The following is an 11,664-nucleotide window of genomic DNA, read 5'->3' as shown; positions in this document are numbered from 1 at the left end:
AGTTGTGTTTATTTCTTGAATATGTCTTTCCAGTTATTCTGTAGGATTATTATTCTACTTCTTATTCACATTTTTTTCTCATGGTAGATTCATATGAGATTTGATCTTAATATCTTGTGTCTCTCATTTTCATGTGAAATTATTCTTTCTGGGCTATGTGAAGAGATTTTGATTTAGATAGCTTTTATAACTTAATAGTTACCCTTCATCCATTTTTTTGTGTATGTTGTTAAAAAAATTGACAGTTTGTTTTCTGAGATTCTCCAATTCTTTCTCTCTAGCGCTTTTATCCAGCCCATCTTCTTTTTGCTCTGTCATCCTTATTGTGATTCCACTCCAAGCAGATCCTCGTTAGATTTGAGCCCTGCCCTGGGAGGAATGCCTGTTGGTTCAGTTTGAAAGTTAATAGGAAATAATCAGTTTCAGCTCTCTGAGGCCTTACTATGGGTCCCTTGCACTCAGTCACTTTTACAGTGAACTAAACCCATCAGTTGTGTTACATTAGTGCGCTGTGCTTTCTAATGAATGCATGCTGCCTATTTTGGGGTTCTTCTCTTCTCAGATCTGTCAGTGCTGTGTTGCTTCCCTTTGCTTTCCTCTGCACAGATGTTGATAACACACAAATCTTATGGGTCTTAATGGTTTATCCTCTCCCCCTTGTATTTTGGGGTTCATAAGGATACATCATCACCTAAGCTTCTGTTTTGCTTTTGTAAATATCATCCATAGGCTTTGGTTTTGGTAACTACCCTGTTCCCATGCAGTGATCTGGAAAGATCCAAAATCTATACTTCCATTGATGGTACCAGATTTCCCAAATCCAAACCCAAACCTTCATTTTTGATGTTTTTTTTTCATTTGATCACTTTAAAGATTTCATTCTATTGTTTTCTAGCTTCCATTGTTCTACTGAAAGTTATGTGAGTTTAGACGTAGCTTAAAACTTTAAAAACAAAAACTATTTTTTGTCTACTCTCATACTGCAACAATCAACACATAAGATTTCAGTGACCAAATATGGGGGTTTCTCACAACCACCAAGCAAGCCATCAGCTCTATAGCAGACACCACCTGAGTGCCCTCCAATTCAATTCTAACCTTGTCTTCCTGTCAGCAGCATCAGATCCCACAGAGACCTGCTTCAAATTGAGCTTCCTACAGCACCCTTTGTGGGTTTGATTAATTTTCTAGCATGGCCCACAGAACTCAGAGAAACACTTGTTACCTTTACCAGTTTATTGGACAAAGAAAACAGATGAAGAGATGCACAGGGTGAGGTATGAGAGAAGGGGAGGAGCTTCGACGAGTGTGTCACTCTCTAGGATCCTCCATGTGTTATCTAGAAGCTCTCCAAACCCAGTTCTTTTGGGGTTTTATGGAACCTTCATTACATAGGCATGATTGATGAAGCTATTGGCTTTTCATGATTGACTTAACCTTCAACCCCTCTATCCTATCTGGAAGTTGGAGATGGGGCTGAAATTCCAATCCTCTAATCATGTCTTGTTTTCTTCTATGACCAGCCTTCATCCTGAAGCTACCTAGGGGCTACTAGCCATCAGTAAACTTGTTAGTATACAAAACAACATCACTTTGGAGATTCCAAAGATTTTAAGAATTATATGCCAGGAAACAGAGACAAAAGCCAAGTATATAATTTACACAATAAAATATATAGTGTGCTATGTTAAACATTAAATAGCAAAGTGCTGACTACCTTAATCACATCATGAATTTAGTGTGGTTCAGGGATATGGACAGACTCACCCCTCCTTTATTGTCAAATGTTTCAAGGATAAGTTTTGTCTTGTGTGAGCATGTGTGTGTGTGTGTGTGTGTGCGTGTGTGTGTGTTTTCTTGATCCTTCTTCTAGCAGGACTTTGAATTGCAAGCACTGTGAGACTGAGGGAGATCTTCACTCTGCCTTTCTGGTCTAGCTCCCATATTCTTGTGCCACCCTTTCACTTAAAAAATGTCCCTTAGAGAAAATTGAATGTGTGTTGTGAGACAAAGTTGCAAATGTAAGAAGCCATGTTTGTTCATTTCTGCTTGCCAGCAAAATTTCACAAAGCCCTGACTTTGTAATGATATGCAGCTCTCCAGAAGGATGATTTGAAGATAAAACAAGGATACAGCACATGGACACCACATCTCTTGCCTGAGTCACTACATTCCTTAAAAGATAAATGACCCTAGTCCTTGCCTTTTCCTACACATAAGACAACTTCTGACATGGTTAGTGATTATGGCTCTGTAATCCACAACCAGATATACTCTTGCACCTAAACGGTGATATGATTTTGCTTCAATGTAAGTAACTTCTGAGCACATACTTGTAGCTGGCTGAAGTGCAGCCGCTTGCTGCTCAGAGGCTGAAAACTCAAGAAGTGAGGTGTGGTGAAAGGAAAGCAGTTTTATACATCAAATGCTACCAACTGGGAAATGGCCGGACTCATATCTTTAAAAGACCATTTTAGGTCTTCGGCTGAGGGGAGGGATTTAAAAGTGGAGGCTTGGCATGAGAAACACACAGGAGTAGCACAGGATGCAGGTCTGCATGTCTTGCTGCAAGTGCTATCTTGAATTATTGTCCACCTGGAGTTCCAGCTGGTACCATGTCAGTTGTAGCCAGGTTGCAGATAATCCATGTTGAGGTAATTTCTAAGTGGAAGAGAATCCCACAACTGGGCTTCCATGCTTGGCTTGTTGTAAAATAAGTCCGTGGAATTTTTAAACAAGCATACAGTTAGATAAGTGTGCGTATTTTAAGGGAGTGTCTGGTGGGAAAGAGAGGAGAGTTTCAAAGTACATTTCAAGGCTGTATTTTAAGACTAAGAAAAAAATGTTTCTACGGTCTATTTCAGGGTTACATCTTAACAGTAGAGAGAAAGGAGAAAAAAGTTTTAAAATGCATTTCATACATACTGAACTTTCACAACTTGTATATAAGTTATGAACTGAAACACTGTTTTGGAGCAGTCTGATAGAATCTCCCCAAAAGACTCCTTTCAGGCTATAATCATCTACAGTCCTCAGTAAGACTTGTGAATAAAACTAACTTTAATTCTTTAAAAGCTTTATTTTTCTTTCTTTAGTCAACAATGTCTTCGGTTTCTCTGGATTTCAGTTTGTCATGCCAGCCCATGCAGCAGTTTTTAGAAAGCTCACTTTGTTTAGCTAAACTTAGTAGAGCTTTTCTATCTATGGCAAGCTCAGTCTTAATCCAGTGACCTCAAAGAGGAAAGACTGATTAACAATTCAACTAGGAAGAATTCTTCTGTCTTTAAAATTTCAGCTGATATATAAGCTTCTTTGCTTCTACACCTATGCAATGTCTTTAAAAATATAATCTTATGATGTATTTCTTTTTATAGTTGTTGAAATAGAAGACAAAATAGCTTGCCACTACCTACTGTATCTTAATACAAAATAAAATTCTCTATGATCTTATCTTGCTTCTTTTTTTTTTTGGAGTGGATCATTCTACTTAATCTGTCAAAGGCTAAGGGGTGTTCTAATATAACCCATTATTATTGTATTTCTATCAGTGTTACATATTTATACACATTTTTTGCTCATTTTGAATATTATATTATTGAGTATATAACGTTTAATGAGACGGTAAAACATTTTTATCTTGGCTACTGATAGTATAATGCTGCTCTTTTCAGGCTTCCATTGTCAATTGCTACATACTCTGTCTTTTCTCTACAGCTTCTCTGAGGTCTCTTCTGCTTTTGCTACTTTACAATTTTAAAAATGTTGTAATTTTTTTCTTTCTGCTTGAGATTCATTGAGATTCCTGACTCTGTACATACTTATCTATCATTTCTAGAAAATTCTTACCAATTATCTTCCTACATACTATCTCTATTTCACTTTGCCCTGTTACTTCTCTGATTAGACAAATATTTGACTTTCTTAATCTCCTCTTGTCTTTACCTTTTTTCTGTATTTTCAATTTCTTTTTCTCTCTCTTTTGCATTCTATGTATTTTTTTCAGTTCTATATTCCAGTTCAAAAATCCTTCTTTTGGGTGGGTCTATCAGCTATTAAGCTCATTCATAAACTTTTAACTATATATATTTTTATTTCTGGCTGTTTCTGATTCTTTTTCTTTTTCATTTTTGAAGTTTATTGTTCTTACTTATGTTGTCAGTCCTTTTTATTTCTTTAAATCTATTGTATTTGATAAATTTCAACCGTTTAGAAGTTTAATTCCACTATTGTTTTGTTAGCTTTCATTCATGGTATTTTATACTTTTTGTTTTTTCACTGAGAGCTCACATTTCCTGCAACTTTATCTATTAGTATCTTTTGAGGCCTAGGTTGAAGTAGATGAATGCAGAGAGAATGTATATTGCTTTTATCAGGCAATTTAAAAAGAGCACTTTACACTAAATTTTTACTTTAGACTTTTAAAATTTTTCTTAACAATCTCTAGAGTGTGAATCTTGACTACCAACCTGAGTAAAGGTTGGCTTTTTTCCTTCTTTACTTATACCTGAGATGTGAAGCAAGCAATGCTCCTGGTAGTCTTCTGTAGAGGATGAAGGAAAAGAAGCAGAAAGAGCAATGTAGGTTTATTTCTATTTCATTTTTATAGCAGGGATATAGCCCTTTGCTTTCCCAGCTTAATAAAGGAAGGGAGGACAAATTTTCTCGACAGTTCCACCTCAGGGAGATCCAGGAATGTTTCTCTTTTCTCTTGCTCTTGATGACAACTTGAGCACAAGATCATTTCAAGATGACAGCCATCCTCAATGTTTCAGCTTTGGAGCTAAAGACTGCTCTTTCTCATAGTTTTTGTCCCCTGAGTATTTCTGATGTTCTTGCATTGGTGAATGTATAAAAAGTTTTAAAGAATTGTATGCCATGTTTTAAATTGTTTTCCATGGGACAGTTGATCAGTTACCTAGTCTGAAAAAGTATTGAATACAGAAGCTAGCAACATATATGACATAATAGTTTTGAAAAAGTCTACAAGTATCCAAAGAGGAAACACTGATAACCTACAAACAAAATTTACTCTGGCTTCCAGCTTCTCTTTTGCAATACCAAACATCTGAAAATACCAGAGTTATACCTAAAGAAGAATTTTGACAGAAAGCGATTTTGACCCAAAATTTGATGTTCAGGTAAGTTGTCATTCAAAAGAGACACCTTAGAACTAAAAGAATTCAGAAAGAACATCACTCTAAAGTTAAGAAACTGATATGAGTAAATTATGGTATGTTGACAGTGGTTATTAAAGCAAATTAACATATGACTAAGTAGAAATATTGCAGATATGGTCACAAAGCCGAATATAAATTTCAAAAATTATTTCCAAAGGGGATATATAACATGAAAGCTATTAGTTTAATATTAATAATGTGATTTCAATTCTCCTCATTATATTAGTAAAATCTAAAAAGAGGAAAGAGCTATCAGAAGAAATATAACATGAATTTCTATTAATTAACCTGTCACTGGGATGACAGTATTATATACATTAATTAAATTTAATCCTCATGAAAACTCAAACAGGTACATTAATTTTCTCTTGCTCCTGTACTAAATTACCTAAATTATAGTGGCTTGAAAACAGACAAATGTATTATTTTACAACTCTGTATGTCAGAAGCCCAACACAGGTCTCACTGGGCTAAAACAAATGTGTCAAAAGGACTATGTTCCTTTTTGGAAGTTAGGAAAGTGTGTTTCCTTCCCTTTCCAGATTCTAGAGGCTACCCACCATTATTGGCTTGTAAACTGCTTTCTCCATATTCAAAGTGAGCAACAGTGAGTCGAGTCCTTCTCACATCACATCACTTTAACCTCTTCTTGTATAGCCTCTCCTACTTTTCAGGAAGCTTGAGATTACATTGAGCCCATTTGGATGTCCAGGAAAATCTCTATTTTAATGTCTACTGATTAGCAATCTTAATTCTATCTGCAACCTTACATCCCCTTTGCCATGTAACATAATATTCAGAGTTCTAGAAATTAAGGTATACAAATTCTTGGGTAAACCTTATTCTACACATCACAGTCTGGCCCTCTGGCTGCCAAAGATTAATGTTACTCCAAATGTTTGCTCTATCTCAAGGTCCTCAAAATTTCTGAACCCATTATAGCATCAATTCAAATCCTCAAATCTCATCCAAATCTCATCATCTAAATAATCTAAATTAGGTGTGGGTGAGATTCTGGATATGATCTACCTGGTAGCACAATTTTCTTTATCTGTGGACCAAAAAAAACTAAAGAAGTAGACAATATTGAATTCATTTTACGAATAAGACATCAAAAGTAAAATACCTTTCCTAAAACCACATCCTTACTAAGTGTTGGAGATTCTAATCTGTTTTCAACTCAGAAGTTCATAATAGTTTTAATCATTTCACTATCTAGAGAACACAAACCTCCTAAATTCTTCATTTTACAATTGGGGAGTTTAGAGGGTATTAATTCACCAAGAAATAAATAAATCAGATATTGGAAAAGGCTTTAAATATTTATATCACTCAGAAGTAGTTTAAGTCAAGGATAGATATGGATAAGACCAAACTGATAGAACCCATTCTCAGTTGCTTTGGAGAACCTTATGATATTGGTATTGTGGTAGGCTAAATAATGCCTCACCCTCACAAGATGCTCACATACTAATACTTGAAATCTATAAATATTATTATATTTAGTTTTTGAAGTATAATTTTGCAAAATAGACCACTTAGTTGATGATCTTATTATTTTATGACTTTGAATGTGTCATCCTATTTCTGTTTGGACAAGAGAGTTTTGGAAATGAAATCATGTGTTAATCTTACAGAGAATCCCTTGTATGTGGAGACCCATTTTTCTCTTACTGCTTTCAAAATTCTCTCAGTATTTTTGGCTTTTGATAATTTTATTATTTTGTATATGTTCATCTCTTTGAGTTTGTTTTACTGGGGGTTCCTGAATTTTTCAGATGTGTACATTAATGTTTTAATTACATTTGAGAAGTTTTTAGTTATTATATCTTCAAGTACTGTTTCTTCCCCTTTTTCCTATCTTCTCTTCTTCTGTGACTCTAATATGTGTATGCTGGTAAGCATGCTAGTGTTCAATTAGTCTCTGAGACTTTATGTATCTTTATTTATTCAGTTTTTTTCCTGTTCCTTAGACTAGATGATGTAAACTGACCTATATTCAAATTCTCTTTTTCTACCAGGACTAATCTTCTATTGAATCCCTATAGTAAATTTTTAGTTATTATACTTTTCAATTTGAGAATTTTTACTTTTTATTTCTTCATTAGTAATATTTGCTGAGACATCAGTCTCTTTTTTTTAAGTTTTTTAGAATTAGTTTCTTCTATTTCTTTGAACATATTTATAATAATTGATTTAAAGTCTTTATCTATTATGTCCAATATCTACCTCAGGGACAGTTTATATTGCATGATTTTTTTTCTTCCTGTATATGAGCCATTCTTCTTATTTATAAGACTTATAATTTTTGATTGAAAACTGGATATTTTATATAATATAATGTGGCAACTCTAGAAATCAGATTATCTCCTCCCAGCCTTTCTTTTGGTTGCCATTTATTGTTGTTGTTGTTGTTGTTATTTATCTCCTGGCCTAATTCTGTAAACTCTTTATTCCCTGTTATGTGTGGCCACTGAGTCCTATGTACAGTTAGCTTTGTAGTTAGCTTGTGATTAGACGGAGTTTTCCTTGTATACCCTGAGTGAATAAGCTGTATATTATTTGTCGAGAGGCTCTTTGTATGTATTGACATGCTCTCAATGTTTTGATAGTTTACAATTCTGCATTAGTCTTCCCTTCCTGCTTCACAGGACCTAAAGTTCAAGTAGAGGTGAAAGGATGGAACTTTCTCAGATCATTCTTTTACATGCACACAGCCCTACTCATGGATGTGGCTTTCTTCAAATTCCTTAGGAATATGTCAGTGTTGTTCAAAGATTCTTGTGTTATCTCACTCATAAACTCTTCCATTTACGTTTTTATTGGCCAGCTTCTTATGGGCCTCAACTCGTATAGTCTCCTCAGGCAGCTGCCATGTTAAACGATCACTTTTTATTGTTTTCAGCAAATGTCCTAGAGACAAGATTTTTCCCAATCAACAAGCTTTCAGTAAGTCAAAATGATCATAAGCCTTAAAAATTGAGCTTTTCCAAGGAGCTGTCAGATGGGTCAATGCTTAGACAATGCCATTCTGCCTCCTCTTGTAGCTTCTAGAATTCCACTTCACATACCTATTGTTGAGAGGCTGCTGGATTTCATACCTACCATCTAGGTATAAAGAAGAGAATGGAAATGGGCAAATTAAAATGTCACACAACCTGTTGTTCTTACCCATATTTAGCACTTTTGTTGAATAAGTGCTCTTTGGATTATTGCATGCCTTCAGTTAATTTTGAGATTTCTGGAAAAATCACATTCATGGAAAACTCCTTCCAATTATTCCTCTTTGCCCTAAGGATAAAAGCCTTTTAATCATCCTTACAGCTGCCTCTCAGGCTGCCTGTGTTGTTGGGCCTCTGTCTACCTTTCCAGCCTCAGATGGTGTTATAGGTTAGATATTCGCCCCCATCCAAATCTCATGTTGAAATATAATCCCCAATCTAGAAGGTGAGGCCTGGTGGGAGGTGTTTGGATTATGGGAGTCGATCCTTCATGAATGGCTTGTGCCATTCCCTTGGTGATAGGTGAGCTCTTGCTCTGAGATCTGGTGGTCATTTAAAAGTCTGTGGAACCTCCTCTCCCCAACTCTCTCTCTCTTTCCCTGCTTTTGCCATGTGAAGTGCAAGCTCCTGCTTTGCCTTCTACCATGAGTAAAACTTCCTGAAGCCTCACCAGAAATTATGCTTCCTGTACAGCTTGCAGAACCATGAGCAAATTAAATCTCTTTTCTTATATATTACCTAGTCTTAGGCATTTCTTTATAGTAATGCAAAAATGACCGAGTACAGAAAATTAGTACTCAGAGTGGAGTATTACTATAAAGATACCTGAAAATGTAGAAACAGCTTGGAAATTGGATAACGGCCAGAGGTTAGGATCATGTGGAGTATGTCTTTCTAGAGAAGACAGGAAGATGAGAGTAAGTTTGCAACTTCTTAGAGGCTGCTTAAATGATTGTGACCAAAATGATGACAGTTATATGGAAAATGAAATCCAGGCTGACAAGATCTGAGAGGAAAATGAGGAACTTATTGGGAATCGGAGCAAAGGTCACACATGTTATGCCATAGGAAAGAGCTTGGCTGCATTCTGTTCATGCCCTGGGTATCTGAGGAAATTTGAACTTGAGAGCGATAACCTAGGGTATTTGACAGAAGAAACTTCTAAGCAGCAAAGTGCTCAAGGTGTGGCCTGGCTGTTTCTGACAACCTATGCTTAGATACAGAAGCAAAGAAATGGCTTAAAGTAGACATTTATATTTAAACAGGAAACAGAGCATAAAAGTTTGGAAATTTTGCAGCCTAGCCATATGGCAGAGAAAGAAAAAGCTTTTTTGTAGAGAGGAATTCAAGCAGGCTGTGGAGCAACCACCTGCTAGATACATTGGCATAACTAAAAGGGAGCCAAGTGCTACTATCCAAGACAATGGGGAAAACAACTTGAACGCATTTCAGAGAACTTCATGGCAGCCCCTTCCATCAGAGGCCTTAGGAGGCAAGAATGGTTTCATGGGCCGAGCCCTTGGCAAACTGCTCTCCCCACATCCCAGCCACTCCAGTTCCAGCTATGGCTCAACAGGGTCCAGGTACAGTTCGGGCTGCCACTTTGAAGGATGCAAGCCATAAGCTTACATGGCTTACACGAGATGTTAAGCCTGTGGGTGTACAGAGTGCCAGAGGTGAGGTTTGGAAGCCTCTCTGAGGGTTTCAGAGGATGCATGAAAAAGCCTGGATGTATAGGCAGAAGCCTGCTGCAGGGGCAGAGCCCTCATAGACAACTTCTACTAGGGCAATGTGGAGGGGAAAATACGGGGCTGGAGCCTCCACACAAAGTCTCTAATGAGCACTGGCTAGTGGAACTGTGAGAAGGGGGCCACCATCCTTCAGACCTGAGAATGGTAGATCTACTAGCAGCTTGTACTCTGTACCTGGAAAATCCACAGGCACTCAACCCCAGCCCATGACAAGAGTTGGGGGAGTTGCACTCTGCAAAGGTATAGGGGTAGGGCTGCCCAAGGCCTTGGGAGCCCTCCCCTTGCACCAGTGTGCCCTGGATGTGGAACATGGAGTCAAAGGGGATTACATTGGAGCTTTAAGATTTAATGACGGCCTGCTTGGGTTTTGCCTTGCATGGAGCCTATAGCCCCTTTCTTTTAGCCAATTTCTCCCTTTTGGAATGGGAATGTTTACCCAATGCCTATACACCTATCGTATCTTGGAAGTAACTAACTTGTTTATTTTACAGACTCATAGGTGGAAGGGATTTGTCTTGTCTCAGATGAAACTTTGGACTTTTGAGTTAAATCTGGCAAAGGTCCAGATTTTGGGGGATTGCTGAGAAAGTACGATTCTATTTTGCAATGTGAGGACATGAGATTTGGGAGGGGCCAGGAGAAGAATTACATAGTTTAGATATTTTTCCCTGCCCAAATCTCATGTTGAAATGTAATCCCCAATCTTGGAGATGGGGCCTGGTGGGAGGTATTTGGGTCATGGGGGCGCATCTCTCATGAATGGCTTGGGCCATCTCCTGGGTGATGAGTGAGCTCTCCAGTTGAGTTCACATGAGATCTGATCATTTAAAAGTGTGTGGCACCTCCTCCACCACTTGCTCCTGCATTTACCATGTGTAGTACAAGCTCTCATTTTGCCTTCTGCCATGAGTTAAAGCTTCCTGAGCCCTTCCTGTACAGCCTGCAGAAATGTGAGCCAATTAAACCTCTTTTCTTATAAATTATCCAGTCTTGGATATTTCTTTATAGCAATGCAAGAATGTCCTAATACATCTGGCATCCCTTCTTTCTAAGCATTGGTTTACCTCGATGACTCTGTGCTTTCTTTAATGTTATACTACCTTCCATTGCAGGACTTCTGTTTAGACTAATACCTATGCCTGCATTCCAACTCAAGATTAGGCAAATTCCCATCTCCACTAACTTAGCATAACGTACTTCCCATTCATAGCAATTATGGCAATTACCAGTGATTGAATTCATAATTGGGAATATTTGATTCACATCCATCTTTCTTATAAAATTCAAATACAACGAAGACAGGTAAAATGTCACTTCAGTTCACCACTGTATCCTGCATCTAATGTACCAACACACATTAACTACTTAATACACGCTGAAATACATTAAAACCAATATATATATATATATTTTTTTAAATCATGGACAAAATAAAGCAAGCATATACTTTATTTAGAAAATAGAATAAAATAAAAGCAAGTAAGCAGACTCAACTGCATATAAAAGGGAAAACAAAAATGAAATAACCAAATATGACTAAACATCTTAGTTGACCATTTTCATTGCTAAACTTTTGTGAAATTATCATTCAGTGCTTACACTAGACTATATGTTTTACATGCATTGTTTAACTTAATCTTCACAGCACTCTGTTATCAATGTTTTACAGATAAGAAAACTCAGGCTTATTGACGTTAATTGACTTATAAAACCATTAATAAGTTCTGGGCCACT

The sequence above is a fragment of the Pongo pygmaeus genome, chromosome 9 (assembly GCF_028885625.2).
Source record: "Pongo pygmaeus isolate AG05252 chromosome 9, NHGRI_mPonPyg2-v2.0_pri, whole genome shotgun sequence".
NCBI lineage: Eukaryota > Metazoa > Chordata > Mammalia > Primates > Hominidae > Pongo > Pongo pygmaeus.
Note: the sequence above shows the minus strand (reverse complement) of the source record.